The sequence below is a fragment of the Amblyomma maculatum genome, chromosome 11 (genome assembly GCF_055883805.1).
Source record: "Amblyomma maculatum isolate TAMU_Amacu chromosome 11, ASM5588380v1, whole genome shotgun sequence".
In the NCBI taxonomy this organism is placed as follows: domain Eukaryota; kingdom Metazoa; phylum Arthropoda; class Arachnida; order Ixodida; family Ixodidae; genus Amblyomma; species Amblyomma maculatum.
Genome location: NC_139354.1, coordinates 163,567,308 through 163,583,484, shown reverse-complemented (window position 1 = coordinate 163,583,484; position 16,177 = coordinate 163,567,308). Strand labels below are relative to the sequence as shown.

Genomic DNA, 16,177 nt, shown 5'->3' with positions numbered 1-16,177 from the left:
AAGTTACTGATAAACACGGTACCGACTGACTTTTTGCGGCGAATGTAAGTGTATGAGGACCTGATTTCCGAGCTAGCTAGCTGCAAGAGATGACGGAATCTGTTTCACTGTCGTAAATGTAGGTCTTGTCGCCCATGCGCATTTTGTCTACAGACAACCTGAACTTCTTATCCTTTGCTTTGGCATGCTGTATCAATTTTTTTCGTGCCACCCGGGTGGCAGCAGAAAAATCCTCGCCGATAGAAAATCCTGAGTTCTTTAATTTGCGAGCAGCAGCTAAGATTGTTTGCTTGTCCTTAAAAAAAGCGAATTTCGCGATTATTGGTCGTTGCTTGTCGGAAGCAAACTTGCCTATACGGTGGGTGCGCTCAAATTGCGATCCAGTAATTGTGATATCCAGGTGCTCTGAGCAAAAGTCTATTAATTTTTGTTCGGAGGCTGGCCAGTCTTCTTTAGCATCGTCGCTGATGCCGAAGAACAGCAAGTTCGAACGCCTAGATCGATCCTCGGCGTTATCGCATCTAGAATGAATGGAATGCAGCTCTTTCGTGATATCAGACATCACATTATTAGAAGAAACACTGGTTGAAACACTGCTGGGAGAAGCAATAGCGGTTTCAAGGGCAGATACCCTATCCATTAGAAGTTTGATTTCATTGTCAGTGGCTATTTGTTTTTCTTTAACGCCCCTCAGTTCGCCTAGTATCTCCGCCTGCCCTGCTTCAAGTCTTTTCACTGCATCAAGAACAGATGTAAGAGTGTTGTCGTCAGGGCCCGGGTTCTCTTCAATATCGCCACACAGAAGCAGTAAGAATTCAAGCAAACAAGCGCGAAATTGTGTCAGCAACAATAAGTATCTTCTAGTCATATCATACAGTTCTATTGGGTACGACACCGCTACGAAACAGTAGTTACTGCTTTTAGTACAGGTGCAATGATTCAAGTAACTAACCTGGAAAAGTAGGAAGGGTGAGTGCCCCATTCTGGCAGCGGTGTCGTACCCAAACGAGGCCGGTGCAGGTGGGCGTTTATATGCCGCGCCGAGTAATCCGATAGTGGCTGCTGACGTTGAATGCCGGTGTTGCCAGATGAAGGTTTCGTTGAAGGCCAGGCTTGACCATGTGATGCATGGCTTGGACGAGCACAAGGTGTGCTCCTCGAGGAAAGTGGGTCTAGTAAGTCGTTCTTCAGCAAGCCAGGCGAACGCGCTACACAGTAGCGGGACCTGGAAAAGTAGGAAGGGTGAGTGCCCCATTCTGGCAGCGGTGTCGTACCCAAACGAGGCCGGTGCAGGTGGGCGTTTATATGCCGCGCCGAGTAATCCGATAGTGGCTGCTGACGTTGAATGCCGGTGTTGCCAGATGAAGGTTTCGTTGAAGGCCAGGCTTGACCATGTGATGCATGGCTTGGACGAGCACAAGGTGTGCTCCTCGAGGAAAGTGGGTCTAGTAAGTCGTTCTTCAGCAAGCCAGGCGAACGCGCTACACAGTAGCGGGACCTGGAAAAGTAGGAAGGGTGAGTGCCCCATTCTGGCAGCGGTGTCGTACGGTGGAAGGTGAATGGTAAGCGCAGAATCCTGAAAGGCGAGGAAGTGAGTTATGCTCTTGAAGTAAGAAGGCCCATGCCTTTAGCTTTTTGTCGCGAAGACGGACGTTCACTTCGGAGGCCTTATTCGCAAAGCCTCGACAATTCCACTGCACCACCAGAGACAGTGCATTATCCATTGCGAGGCCGAAGAGCTTCTACGATGAGGGAGGTCACCTGCTCCATAAGGGCTAATATTTTATCCACTGTCGGGGTATTCGGGGTTAACGTGTTGTCTGCACGTGATTGTGGTTTGTTGCTTATTGGAGGTGATTCATTTGAAACCTTATCACGAGGTATTATAGTTCTTCGAGAGGATGCGTGATCACTTCTTTTCAGAGCAGGAACAATGACTTTAGAAATCTGCCTGTTAAATCGCTCAAAATGCAGGTTTCTGCCACCAATGCGTACCTGTGTAATACTGCAATGTTCTGGCTGTGCTTTATGTTCATATACAGCATCCTCTATGCTTAGTTTCTCTGCATGTGCACTCCATGTCTTCGGCATTGCTGGCGCATAGCAGCAAGCATAACATGCCATGTTTGGTCAGAGTGGCATGTTCAAAGAGACGACATAAAAACATTAAAATACTGAATGCCAGGTTCTGGTCAAACTACGTTTGTATCTTTTGTTATTCGGCATGGGTTTTGCTGCAGTTATATGACCTTTCTATATAGTATGTGACAGTTCTGAATGGAGATGCATGCGTACAGTGCCATCTGGAAAAAGCAATTGAGAGAAACTGGCAGTTGCCCTTGGAGATGTGTAATCAAAGTTCAGCACAGATAACTTGAATTTCATTTTCCCTTCTATTGCAGGAGGAGCCCAACCTGCTTTTTCCATCTTAGGCCTGAAAGACCAGCAACAGCTGATCGATAGGATAGTAACTGCTCCTGGAATCCCGGCCTGCGGAGGCCGCCCACAGAGAACTCGATCATCTCCTCGCTAATTCCGAAATATTAGGTTTCAATAAATACCTTTTCCTCCACCACCTCCCCAAGGGAAGAGCTGTCACGGCCAAGGATAATTCAAAAAACTATTCAAGTAGATTCTTAATACTCCAGTTGGCCTGCATTTTACCATGTCATTCCTTAACATCGATATTATTTTAGTGTAGACTATTTATGCATGCAGTTTTTGCAATAAAGCAAAAAAAAAAATGCTTTTTTTACAACCTCGCATGCTGGTATGCCTCTGCACTTCGCATGTTTTCAGGAATGGTGCATTTGTGTAAAGCTCAGCTAGCATATGTGCCTCTTTGATGGAAGTTTTAATTGCACACTTCTGTTCAGTGCTTTGTGTGTGAAAGTAAAGCAGACAACAGGAAACATGAACCTGTTGGATATTCTATTGTCTGCTTTACTCTCACGACAAAGGCATTGAGCACTAGTATGTGACTGAAATTTCCATGGCACATGCTTGCTGAGCTTTACACGAATGTTATTGGCAAGTTTTTACACCAATAGCGGGCCCTGCAAGCAAGTTCCGGGAAACGTCCGAATGTCCGCCTCCGGCTGTCCGTCGGACGTCCGTGGGACGCGATCCGGATCCACGAACGGACGTCCGCTGTACGTATATCGAACATAACCGGACTTCCGTCGGATGTCTGAAGGCCCGAAAACGGACGTCCGTCGGTCGGACGTCTATGGCCGTCTGTGATGTTCTGCCTGACCAGAAACGGGTATTTGCTTGCTCTGCGCCGTGGTCTGGTGCCCCTGTAGGCGATGCTCCGTGCGGGTTTTCCGTGTCCCGCTCCCTCCGTCTGTATGTGGCGCCATCTAGCGGCCGAGTTGTGAACAACCGCCATGCTGGTATGTGGGATCCCATCCGCGGAACAGGCGACAAGTAGCGCAAATCGGCATTTTAGAGCTTTCGCATGCAATGTTTTGCTTTCTGAAAGTACCTAGCTGAAAGAAGAAAAAAATTTCAGTAGCAGCGAAGCTATTCGGTCAGAAATGACAAAAAAATATGCTCCTGATCAGGCCGGCTTAAGGCTACAAGCCTGATTACAATGAGTGTGTAACTTTTATGTGGCACAGAGAGGCGGCGGCATACCACTGGCCGCGAGGGCAGCTTTCGATCTACTTTTTATTCTTAAATGATTTCTAGAGACGGCTTACCGTAACAATTTGAGGAAAGAAAGCAAGCGAATGTAGCCATTTCATGTCACGTTTAGGAGCAATGCTAATCGCGCTACATTTGTTGGGTCAACCGATCATTCATATACTCTTTATTGCTTGAGCGGTTACTGCGGAAGTTCCCACACCTCCACTGGGGTTCTATTCTTAAGTATTCATTATCCATTTCGGATCCATTTAATCTACCCTGGCTACTTTTGTTGGGTGACAATCAGGCAGGATGTTCAAGCGTCCTCTACCAGGCAATCGGATTTCAGCATTGCCTACTTGACTCAACTACCTGTTTGCCGGTATGTGCGGGGAGTGGCGATGACTTGTCAATATCGGGAGCTGCTATCCTGCAATTTCTCTGACTGGGCGTTAGTTGCGTTTTTCTGACGATGCCGTCATGCTGACATCCAAATACAAGATAAAATGGACAATTGATACCTATTTAATAGTGACCTTAAATTATGTCCCATAATGACCTCATCGAAAGTTGCTTTTGTCAACAATTATATAGTCCATTTTTCGTCGCAAGGTTTTCTTACTGCAAGCAATTACTGCTGTTCCTATATGATCATATTCCCCTTTATTATCAGACCCCGCCGGGGTGGCGCAGTGGTTACGGCGCTCGACTACTGTTCCCAAGGACACGGGATCGAATCCTGGCCTCGGCGGCCGCTTTTCGATGGAGGCGAAAAGCAAGGCGCCCGTGTGCTGTGCGATGTCAGTGCCCGTTAAAGAACCCCAGGTGGTCGAAATTTCCGGAGTCCTTCACTACGGCGTCTCTCATAGCCTGAGTCGCTTTAGGACGTTAAACAAACCAAACCTTTATTATCGGCAGCAAAATCTTACCAGATGCGTGTTTTCAAACAAAAAAAAAAAGAATACAGTACAACCTCGATAATTCGAACTCGGTTAATTCGAAATCCTGGATAATTCGAAGGTTTTCTGCGGTCCCGTATTTTCCAATGTAAATTTGGCCGGATAATTCGAACAGGCGGCCTGCGCCAGCCCGGTTAATTCGAAAATTTGGACTGCTATGCGGCAATGCCTGATCCATGTTTCGCCGCAAACCCGGCGAAACGACGGCCCTACGGAGCCGCGAGGCAAAGCCACATAGTAATGGTGATGATTTATAGGCGAAGCGCCCCAGCCGGAGCACTCTCTGCACAAAAATCGGTCCACAGTGCGCCTCGCGCACCGCCGAAACACGCGCCTGCAGAGGAGAAGACGTGCTTCACTGCAACACGGCGGGCATACCGGTTTTTATCACGTGACCTCGCCCCCACTCCATCCCTTGGTGTGCTTCGCCCACTCTTCCCCCGTGCCTCCGACGCTGCAAGTACGCCACCACCACCGCCGCGCCGGTCTCGCCTGCGCCATTTCTTTGTATTGTGCGCTGTGGTTAGGGCTCGGCTACTGTGCCGTTTTTTGGGTGGGACTGTGCAGAAGTGCTAGCTTTGTGACCGTAGCAGTGCAGAAATGCCAAAGTACAAGACTTTAACGCTGCAGCAGAAGTTCTGCTTGATCTAGGAAGCAGGCAAGAGCGCTTGTTCGAAGACCGAGTTGGCCAAAAGGCATGGCGTGCCCCTCTCGACGTTGTCCACAATATTGAGCAACAAGTCAAAAATACTAGAGGCTTACGGCAAGACCTATTCTTCGAAGCGGTCACGAGTGCGGGCTCCCACGTATCAAGATGTGGAAGCTGCTCTGCTTCGCTGGCTGCAGAAAGCAAACGCTGCCCACCTTCCCGTCAATGGAACGCTACTGCGGGAGAAGGCCAACGACCTAGCACTACAACTTGGGCACGAGGAATTTAAGTGCAGCAATGGATGGTTTTGCCGTTTTAAAGAGCGCTTGGAAACAAGTGGAGCCCACATTGATCAGGCGGTGTTTTGAACACGCTGGTTTTTCCAGTGAAAGCACTGTTGATGCCGATGCAGACCACCCATGTACTACTACTCTTGACGAAGAAGGAGCAGAGTATTGCGACCGGCGACCGCATCAATGCGCTCTGCGCAGAGGATGAGTCCAACGCAGTCGGCTTCGCCGAGTATATCAAAATAGGCAATCTGCAGTGGCCAGGCGGCGCTAGTGGAGCGCAGCGTTCAGCGCCGCCAATGGCGGCGCCGAGTAATCTGAGTAGGCCGGCGCGGTCGGGTTGCGTTCGCGTTGTACGGCTGGAAGCATCTCGGCTCTCATTTTCTGCGGTTTTAAGGCAATCGAATGTCTTCAGAGCTACTTCCGAAAACCAGTAATGACGAAAGGACACCGCCTGTTCGAGAATGCTCATGTTTAAAACGTGAACGGTGTCGACGTCACCGCGAAGTGCGTGCCGTTCGCGACGGAACACCCGCGCTCACAGCTTTGAATTTCGCGTGAGTAGACGGAGAATTTTTTTTAACGAAGTTTATTCTCTCAGGGCATCAGTCGGATATGTGATGATGAATTAAGAAATAATTATATGAATGAAAAATGTTGTAAACGTAGCTTTTCATGTACCTATTGCGTTCACACCTCATACCCAAACATTGAAAGTGCAGAGAGAACCTGAGAAGAGATTGATCATCATTTCTTCTTTTTTTTGTTCTTGCTATTTGATTACAGCAGCATAATAATTTCCTCGCGGTTTTGCTTTACAGTTTAATACCATGACGAACACTTTTGTTTGTGGTGCACCTTTCGACAGTGCCGCGGAAGTTACAGGAGGCATGGTGCGGTACCCGCTACGGATGTGGCGATGGCAAGCACTATGCGGTTGTAGCGTGCGTCATCAACGAAAACTGCGTGCCGGGGGCGGGGTGTAGGGGGGCTCCTACATCGTTGGAAAAATAAAGCTCTTAACAACACCAACTGGCATGCATTTTGTACCTCCGTACCTCAATCTTGGGGAAAGCCGGCGGGTAATGCTGGCAGTCAATGGCAAAGCTTTCGTAAAGGAGGTCGTTAAGAGTTAGAATTTTTACTGAATTGCTACTAATGATGAAATAGTCTATCGTCTGGGACAAAAGAATCTTGAGTAGCTTGAGCAGTCGGTGAAATATTTGGCGCAGAACGATAGAACAAAGGTCCATTCTCAGCGTACACAGTATCACGAGCCTCTACACTCCGCCACTTCGACTTTTTCAGCACCTTAAAGGCCCACTGTCCACCCTCCGGTCGAAAATATTTTTCCCCGGTGACTGTGAGACTTCGCCCCTGAACGCAAGGCCGCAAAATATTTTTGAAAAGAGTAACTAATAACGCAGTTACAGCCACCGCAATCACCCGATTCTATCCTGCCTCTCTCCTTCCGTTCCCTCGCAAAGGTTTTTCACTCTCCTGCCCGAGGTCGTCTAGCCTCCGCAATACAAATTCTCTTTCCTCCTCCGCGTTTGGCGGGAGGTGGGGCGTGGCTCTCCGCGAGCGCGAAGAAAAAAAAACGGTCGAGGGAGCGCGCGCCGCTGGATTTAGTCTGGCCGTGGCGAGGGAAAAGCGCGCTGCGAGCGGTAGACACCCATCCTTCTCCCGTCAGTCAGCGAGACGGACCAATGGACGTCGTTCGCGGTACGTACGTCATTATCGGGGCCCGTCGGGCCAGCGCAGGTAATGGTGAAGCTGGCTTCTCAAAGGAGAGCATGAGGGAGCTTTGAATTGTATTTTCGATGCTTTGCGGCGCGCGTGTCGCTGTAGAATTTTGCACAGACTATCTCCGGTACCTGATCGAAACACTGGGCTCCTTTTCTTAAAAGGGCTTTCGCTGGACAGTGACCCTTTAAGAACTAATTTACAGATAAATATGCTTATTGAAATCTGTAATTGGAAGTGTTGAAGATATTTTGGCTTTGTGTGGTTCCGAAAGACACCGCATTAGAAATCCGGTTCACAGATCCACGAACATTTTTTTTTATTTCGCCTCCGTTGTAATGCGGCTGGAATACGATGCTGCGGCTGCACGGCTTTGTTGCTTTTCTGGACGTATGCCACTCGATCTTCCACAGCATATACCAGTACACGCCAAATTTTACAGCGCGGAGCGCGTATTGAGTAGTGTGCCCCAACCAGCGTGCGACTCCCCGAGTCAGACGTTTATACCGTTTCTTCCGCTCACGGGCAATCGTCTTATTTTAGCTTCTGGGCGTCTGTACGCCAATGGCCCCATAACAAAATGAATTTCAGTTACATTACTCTCTCAGCCAATATCTCCTTCTTTCATCATTCTCCCCAGGTCCTCCCAGCAAGCGGTACGCTTAGGTTTCCTTCGTGATTGTGGCAGTCTTTCTCGCCGCCCTTGCGCTTATTTTTATTCTTGTTCACATCCGTAGTAGTCGAAGCATAGCACGAGACCACTGAAGTCACTAAATGAGTGAGAGAGAGAGAACAACTTTTATTTAAAATGCCTGCAGAATCGGTTAGGCTCCCTCCAAGCAGGGAGGACAAGCTTTTACCGCGACGCGGCCACTACGTCAGTCTCGTGCGTTGTGCTCCTTGAGGTCTTGTTACGTCCCTCGCTACTTCCGCGGGTTCGAGAGGGCCGCCGCCCCCTTCTTGGGGGTGCTGCCCCCCTTCTCCTCGGTTTCGCTCGGTCGCTGCCTCTCTAGAGCTGCCGAGACCTGCTGGATGGCCTTGAGTTGTGTCTCTTGATCACAGTTCCTCGTTGCAGCCTCTAGCTGCGGCGGGATCGTCGTCTTCTCGCTGGCTTCGCGCGGATTTATGCTACAGTCCCAAAGGATGTGAGCCGCGGTGGCTCTCTCCTTCGCGCACAGTCTACACATGCCGCTCGCGTGCACACTCGGACACATGTGCTTAGCTAGCACCGGGGTGAGCAGGGACCCCGTCTGTAACTGTCTGTATAACACTGCCTCCTTCCAGGTAAGCCCCGGGTGAGGTGGCGGCATAGTCTGTCTGTTCAGTCTGTACCATTTCACTATTTCGTTGAAGGTGGTCATCTTGTCCTTGGCACTGCGCCGCGACCAAGACTCCGAGTCGGCCGTGCTTGCAGCCGCGCGGTTGGTTAGTCCTCGCGCGGCCGAGTTGGCCGTCTCGTTCTGGTTCACGTTTCCGCGTTCCGACACGTCACTGCCCATGTGGGCCGGAAACCACTTGATCACCACAGGACTTTTGCGTCCGATGTCTTCGGCCTTGCGCAGTATGCGCGCGGCCTCACTACATACCCTACCCTTGGCGTAGTTCTTCACTGCCGTTCTAGAGTCACACAACACTGTAGTGCATCCGGGGTCGGAAACGGCCAAGGCGATGGCCGGTGCGCTTCTCGAGTCCGGACGCTCACCGCGGTCTTCGTTGCACCCGTCGATGCCCCGACAACCACCTCCGCGTATGCGTCGGTGTTCCCTTGATACTGCGCCGCGTCCACGTAGGCGGCGCCTTCTTCTCTGGCGTGGAGGTCTACGAGAGCCCTGGCCCTCGCCAACCTCCGCTCCCTGTCGTGCTCGGGGTTCACGTTCTTCGGGATCGGGAAGACCTTGAGCTTTCTGTTGATGCTATCTGGTATAGGTACGTCTTTCTGCTGCTTGCCTTCCCTCGGTTCGAGGCCAAGGTCCCGCAGTATCTGTCTTCCGGTTCTCGTTTCAGAGAGACGCTCGAGTTGCGCCGTTCTCTGTGCTTCGGCTATTTCGTCCAGCGTGTTGTGGACTCCCAGCGCCATGAATTTTTCGGTGCTCGTGCCCCCGAGGAGACCGAGTGCCGCCTTGTACGCCTTGCGTATGGTGGCGTCTATCTTGTTACGTTCACTCGGCCTCCAGTTGTGGAAGGCGGCCACGTACGTTATGTGGCTGACTGCGAAGGATTGAACGAGCCTAGTCAGGTTCTCCTCCTTCATCCCCGCTTTTCTGTTGGACACCCTCTTGATGAGTCTCATTGCCGCAGCCGCTTTGCCCGCGAGCTTGTTGACCGTTTCACCGTTGGCTCGGTTTCGCTGGATGAGCAGCCCGAGTACTCGAATCTTCTCGACCTCCGGTATTACTTGTCCTCCCGCCGTCTTGACCGTGATCTTGGGACGCTCGTACTTGACTTCCATATTCTTTCTTTTCCTGCCCGATCCTTTCGGGGGAATCACCAGCAGTTCTGACTTGGCCGGAGAGCAAACGAGTCCAGACCCGTCCAGCTGCTGCTCGATGGCGTTGACCGCTTCTTGCAGCGTTGTCTCGATGTGTCCGTCGCTTCCTCCCGGTGCCCATAGCGTAACGCCGTCGACATAGATGGTGTGCCGGACTCCCGCTACTCTTTCTAGCCGGGTGGCTACCCCGATCATCACAAGGTTGAAAAGTAGCGGGGAGATTACCGACCCCTGCGGAGTTCCGACGCTGCCCAGCTTCTTCTCTTCGAGCTGCAGGTCTCCCGCACAGATTTCGGTGGTCCGTTCCGTCAGGAAGTCTTTGATGTACTGGTATGTCCTCCTGCCCATGTTTAGCCTGGATACTTGGGCCAGGATAGCAGAGTGCCTCACTTTATCAAAGGCGCTCTGCAAGTCCAGCCCGAGTACGGCTCTGTTGTCCTTGGTGCCCGTCGTATCGTCGATGATCTCGTTCTTCAGTAAGATCATGGCGTCTTGCGTCCCGAGTTTGTTCCGAAACCCGATGATGGAATTTGGGTAAAACTCCGATTCTTCCAGGTAACGCTGCCACCTGTTCATGAGAACGTGCTCGAGGACCTTTCCCACGCACGAAGTGAGCGAGATCGGCCTGAGGTTCTCTATGTTGGGCGGCCTGCCAGGCTTGGGGATGAGGATCGTCTTGGCTGCTTTCCATTGCTTGGGTAGCCTTCCTTCTTGCCAGCACTTGTAGAAGTTCGTGAGCGTTTCGATGGCCGCTTCGTTGAGGTTCTTGAGCGCTCTGTTGGTCACTCGATCGGGACCCGCGGCAGACCTTCCATTGAGATCCTGCAGGGCAACTCTGACTTCCCAGGTCTGGATGTCGCGATCTAGCGTCTCGTTCTCTTTGCCTTGGTAATCCGGGTGTCTTTCCGTGGGGGTGGTCGGCAGGTACTTGGCGTCTAAGCGCCGCTTGACCTCGTCTTCCCCGTGTTCGCAGATTGCCTTGTGTAGGATCCTGGCCAGGTTGTTGTGTTGGTGGCCCTTGGTCTTGGTTTCGTCGAGGAGGTGCCGCAGCATGTTCCACGTCTTGCCCTTGTGCATCTGTCCGTCGGCTTCGTTGCAGGCCTCGTTCCACTGTTGGGTGCATAGTACCCTGCAGTGGACCTCGATCTGCCTGTTGAGCTCGGCGATCGTCTTCCTTAGACTTCGGTTGGTTCGTCGCTTCTGCCACCTCGCCTTTATGGACTGCTTGGCTTCTATCAGGTGGGCCAGCCGACTGTCCATCTTGTCTATCCGTCCGTCCGTCTCTAGCTCTTTGGTGGCTCCTTCCGTCGTCTCAACGACGTTGGCCGCCCATTGCTCGATGTCCGTAATGTCCACTTGCACCGCGGGTAGCGCCTTTCGAAAGGCGTCCCAGTCCGTAATGCGATGCTTCCTTATGCCGGTGTTGCCTTGGCCTTCGAGCGGTACGACGACCTCCACGATGTAGTGATCGCTGTCCAGCTCTTGGCCCGTGTTTCTCCATTTCGCTTCTCTTGATCCTCCGTCAGTTTTGACGAAGGCAAGGTCCGGAGTTGTGTCTCTCGTAACAGATGTGCCGATCCTGGTGGGAAAGGCCGGATCCGTGATTAGGTTCAGTCCGACGTCGGTGGCGTCTTGCATCAGCTCTCTCCCCTTGACCGTCGTTCTGTGGTAGCCCCAGTCTTGGCTCGGAGCGTTAAAGTCTCCGCACACTACGAGCGTATTGCTCCCCGCGACTGAAGTTGCCTTGTGGAGCAGTGCCTTGAATTTCTGTTGTCCGTGGGACGGATTGCTGTAGACGTTCACCAGGAAAGTGCTCTCCTTCCTCTCCTTGCCCGTGATTACTTCCACCGTGCAGTGTTCAATGGCGCTTCTGCCGATCATTTCGTGTTCCACGAAGGTGATCCCTTTCCTAACGAAGGTGCAGAACCCTCTGCCCTTGCCCTTGGACGTGTCCCTTTTGCTCGGCGGGCTGTCGTGCGACCGGTAGCCCGGCAGTCTCGGCGTCTCTTCGCTGTGTGTTTCTTGAATCATTATGACGTCTGGTTTCCTCGTTAGTTGCTGCAAGTGTTGCTGCAGCACCGCTCTCTTGCCGGTAAAGCCGTTGCAGTTCCAGTGCTAGACCAAGAGGTCTCTCACTGGTGGTGTGGATGTTGCTGTACGTGCTGTCCCGTCCATGACTGCTGCAGTTTGGCGATGATCTGTGCTTCCATACCTTGTATTTGTGCCTGTATCTGCGTCAGCAGCTGTGCTTGCGTTTGCGCCATCATGTTCTGGATCGTGCTCTGTATGTTCGTTGTCATGTGCTGAATCGTTTGCGCGAGCGCAGTAAGGCTTTCGTTGGTTACCTTGCTGATCGCCTCGAGACGGTCGAGTCTGTCGTCCTGTTTTTCGATTCTCTCCATTGTCTTTCGTTCCTTGGCGCCCTCTATGGCTCTCCTCTTGGGAGCCGGTCCCACCGCTTTCGTGGCTCTCGGGTCCACCTCGACCTCTGGTTCGTCCTCGGTTCTCTTCTTGTTTCCTCTCTTGTGCGGGCTTCGGCAGCAGCTGCTGCTTTTGCTGCATCGCAATTAATGTCGTTAGCTTCGCGTTGATTTCCTTGATGGTTGCGTCCTGTTCGGCGATTCTCTGCTTTAGCTTCCGTTCTCGTCTCTTAGGGCTTTTATTACCACCCCGTTCTCTTCTTGGAACTTCTTCGTGGCGTTTTGCGCCGGTGGTTGTCTCTTCTCTGCCATGTTTGCCTTGACTGTTTCGGCCCAGGCGACTCTTTCCCCCGATTGCGACGGTCTGTGGCGGCTGGCGCTCCTGCCTCCCTTGCTATTGTCCCTCTTGCGGCTACTGTCGCGCTGCCTCGAATCTCCGCGGGGTCTCTCGGCAGACGGCTCTCGCAGCGGCGGAAAGCTTTTCGGATCCAGTTGTTGCTGCATGGCTTCCATCTTGCGTTCCCATTTCCGTTTTTTGAGCACATACGGCATCTTGTACTTGTTCTTGCATTCCCTCTCGCCCGTTGGATGCTGTCCCCCGCAGAGCCTGCACTTGGGCTTGCATTCGCGTTTGTGATCCTCGCTGGGGTTCGCGATTCCGCAGCCGAAGCATACTCTGGTGTTGGGATTCGGGCATACGTCTCTTCTATGGCCGATCTTGCCGCATTGCCTGCACACGTCAAAGTGCTTGCGGTAAAGCCCGCACCTGACTAATATCGAGCCATACTTGACGTAGTTCGGTACTTTCTCTCCTGCGAAGAGTACTATCACCGTGGTTGTATTGCCGATTCTGTGCGCCTCCACCGCTAGGGGGTTGCACGGGTTCACGATGTTTTCGGCTATCTCCTCCGGGGTGTCGTCTACGGCTATGCCTCGGATGACTCCCTTGACCGTGCCGTCCGGCGCCGTTCGGTAGGCGCTGACTTCGTATGTCCTGTCTCCTACGTTAAGGGTTTTGACCTTAGAGTACAGCGTGGCACGCCTCTCGTCCGGGGTGCTGGCCACGATGATGTTTTGCTGCGCGTTCGTGCAGATGGTGTCTGCTTTGGCTTCTTCCTTCGTTACTCGAGCCGCCGTCATGACGGCCGACATAATTGTTGAAACAGTTCTCGCTATGTTGAGACCTCCCCGTGGTCTCATGACTATCTTTGTGTCTTCCTTCGGCATGTCCATCGGCATCCTCGCCGCTTTCGTTACCGAGGCTGCAATTCTGTTAGCAAAGCTGGCCCTAGTCTTGGGTCTAGACTGGCGAGTAATGGCGGCGGACTCACCGTTTTCCTTGCCGGCCATGATCTGCTTGACGCGCTTGCCGGAGGCCGACCAGCCTTCGACTTCTTCCGGTGTAATGTCCTCTCCTTGAACTTCAATGCACGTACGCCCGCCGAGACTGCCGATGCTCGGTGCTGACGTCATGTTGTCTCCCATCGACGTGGCCACTTCCATTTCGGACGCCATCTTGGTCGTACTCGTCGCCGGGTTAGGCCTAGCGGCCGGGCCCGTCGCCACCGGTGGTCGTACTCGTGGTAGGCCGACGTTAGGCTTAGAGAAAAGTCCGCACCGCACCAGAGAAAAGTCCTCGTAAATCGGGAGAATCACGTACCGCTTGGTCAAAACTGGTACCGGTCGATGCCCCGCACCTTCGCGCACACTTTGGTACTAAATATATCGCGGTAACTGTAAATTAACAGTGCGTTAATTGGCATAATAGCAGGGGCCGATGAGAAGCACGTCCCCTCCCGTCGGCGACCGCAGCGCCCTCACTAAATGAGTAAATCACACTCACTGGGATAACAAAACGCGAACGCAGAAGGAACACAGCGGCCGCAACATATACGACGTCAGCTTCTGCGCCGCCTCAGTATTAGCTCCCGTCGGCCGCCAGGTGGCGCCACATGTCTCAGCAAACTCCATTGCAGGTTGCCTATATTGAGAGCGAAGAGCAGACTGGCTACTCTGACTTGGAGAGTGAGATCACTGCTGGTACGAACATGCGCGATGACAGCGACGACGACACCGACGAGCCTCCCCGAGCACCTGCTCTTGGTGAAGTTATCGGATCGCTGAACGTTATCCGCAGTTTTGTTGAGTGCCGCGGTGGAAGTTCAGAGATGTTTCGTCTATTTGACCAACTCGAGAGCATGACCTTAGGAGCCGCAAACTACCGGACGCGGCAAACCAGCATCTCTGATTACTTTCAGTAGTAATTCAAAATAGGCTGTGGCTAAAGGTACGTCGGACGGACCCGATCGATGGTCTTAAAGGTACGTCCGACGGACCCGGTGCGTTTTTCTTCGGGATACGACGGACGGATCCGGGAAATATTATTCAGAGGTACGGCGGACGGACCCGATCGGTAGGGTTCTTCCGACGGACCCAACGCATTTTTCTCCGATATGGGCCTTGGGATCCGTCGGGAAAGCCGGACGGATCCGAGATCCCCAGATGTGGTTGTAGCAGTTGTAGCAACTAGTAACGTTGGTAACGTTGGTAGCAACAACACGGTAGCCATATGTAGCCAAATCGAAGTTGGTATGAGGTGTACGTGCGAGGTGCAAGAAGTATGTACTACATACTGCATGCGTGAAATGTGAAATTACAAAGAATAGTACAGTGACAAGAATAGTGCCTAGAATGGGTGATATGCTACGTGATGGCATGATAGGTTTACGTGAGTTGGACCGCGGCAGGGTGGCAAGAGCGCAAGCGCATATAATCGCGGTGTTGACGGCCAGCCCGCGGCCTGCACGCCCGATCATTTGGCCCTCGTTATCATGTGGATTAACGTCTACGACGGTCGTTATGTAGTTTTGATTCTTCAAAGTTTCGTCACTTCCATCTGTGATGAGATGCGTCACGTAACGCATCGCTTTCTGCTCGCATTGAGGTTTGGTGCTGCAACTTCTACGTAGTACATATACAAGCGGCGCTGAAAAAGCTGGGTGCCGCCGGCGTGTCTCTAGCTAAGCATTGCGTCATTCGTGTTTGTTGGAGGTGTGGTTTGTGCTTACCGTGAGATGCTGTGATGTACGGATTACGTCCTACTAGAGTGCGCCGATGTCCGGACGGACATCAGTGTGTCCGTTTATGATCGGCGATGTTGCACGTGCATGTCAGTGTTTATTAGGTGCAGTGGTAATTTATTTACACGCGCTGTGCAACAATCAGACGAAAATAAGTCATTGACAATTTGTTAGCCTGCACTACAGAGCTCAAAACTCGGAAAATGGGAATGCACATGATGCAGTTTTCGCATGTCGGAGTGGACCGAAAAATAAGTGCCCAGCCCACACCGCCGGGATGCGCATTACTACAGGTGAAATGGTTCAGGTTTCTGTAAAATAGCTGCCTGGCACAGCACCTTCCTAAATGTTCAGGCTTTGTACTATTGTTGAAGGCCACTTTATCATTAATAAAGGAACGAATATGCTTTATGTGTTAATGACGTGCTTTTTCAACATATGTTCATTTTTTTTTCGTTTTTCCTTAGTTTCCTTTGTTTTTCATGCTAGACAAACACAAATAGTACACTTTTAAACTTGTCAGTCCAAAGCTGAACATGAATATCTGCCATGCATGTGACAGCTTTAATGCTAGAAAGGTTGACGTATATAGCATGTACGTAGACGCTGCGACATCTTAGTGGCACGTTCCTCTACTTGCCCCAAGGTCGTGATGTTTAATGCCAGTGATGGCAGTCACACTTTGGTGCAGGTGAAATGCAAATGCTTCTGTTTCCTGCAAGATGTCAACGCAAAGTACAAAGCCCGGGCAGTCAAATTAGTCTGGAGCTCTCCACTACGGTATTTTTCATAGCTACATATGTCACTTTAGGATGTGAAACCCTACATGCCACAGGTAGGCTGCATTGTTTTTTAGATTTTGTAACCTCTCATCTATGTTTGGCAACATTTGGCTAATTTTAGTTCTCAAACAGT

The 16,177-nt window shown here is 51.6% G+C and overlaps 1 pseudogene; it reads right to left on the bottom strand.

The window, feature by feature from the left end:
- Positions 1–8,197: 8,197 nt before the first annotated feature.
- On the bottom strand, positions 8,198–11,575 carry LOC146175337 (uncharacterized; annotated as a pseudogene).
- Positions 11,576–16,177: the final 4,602 nt, after the last annotated feature.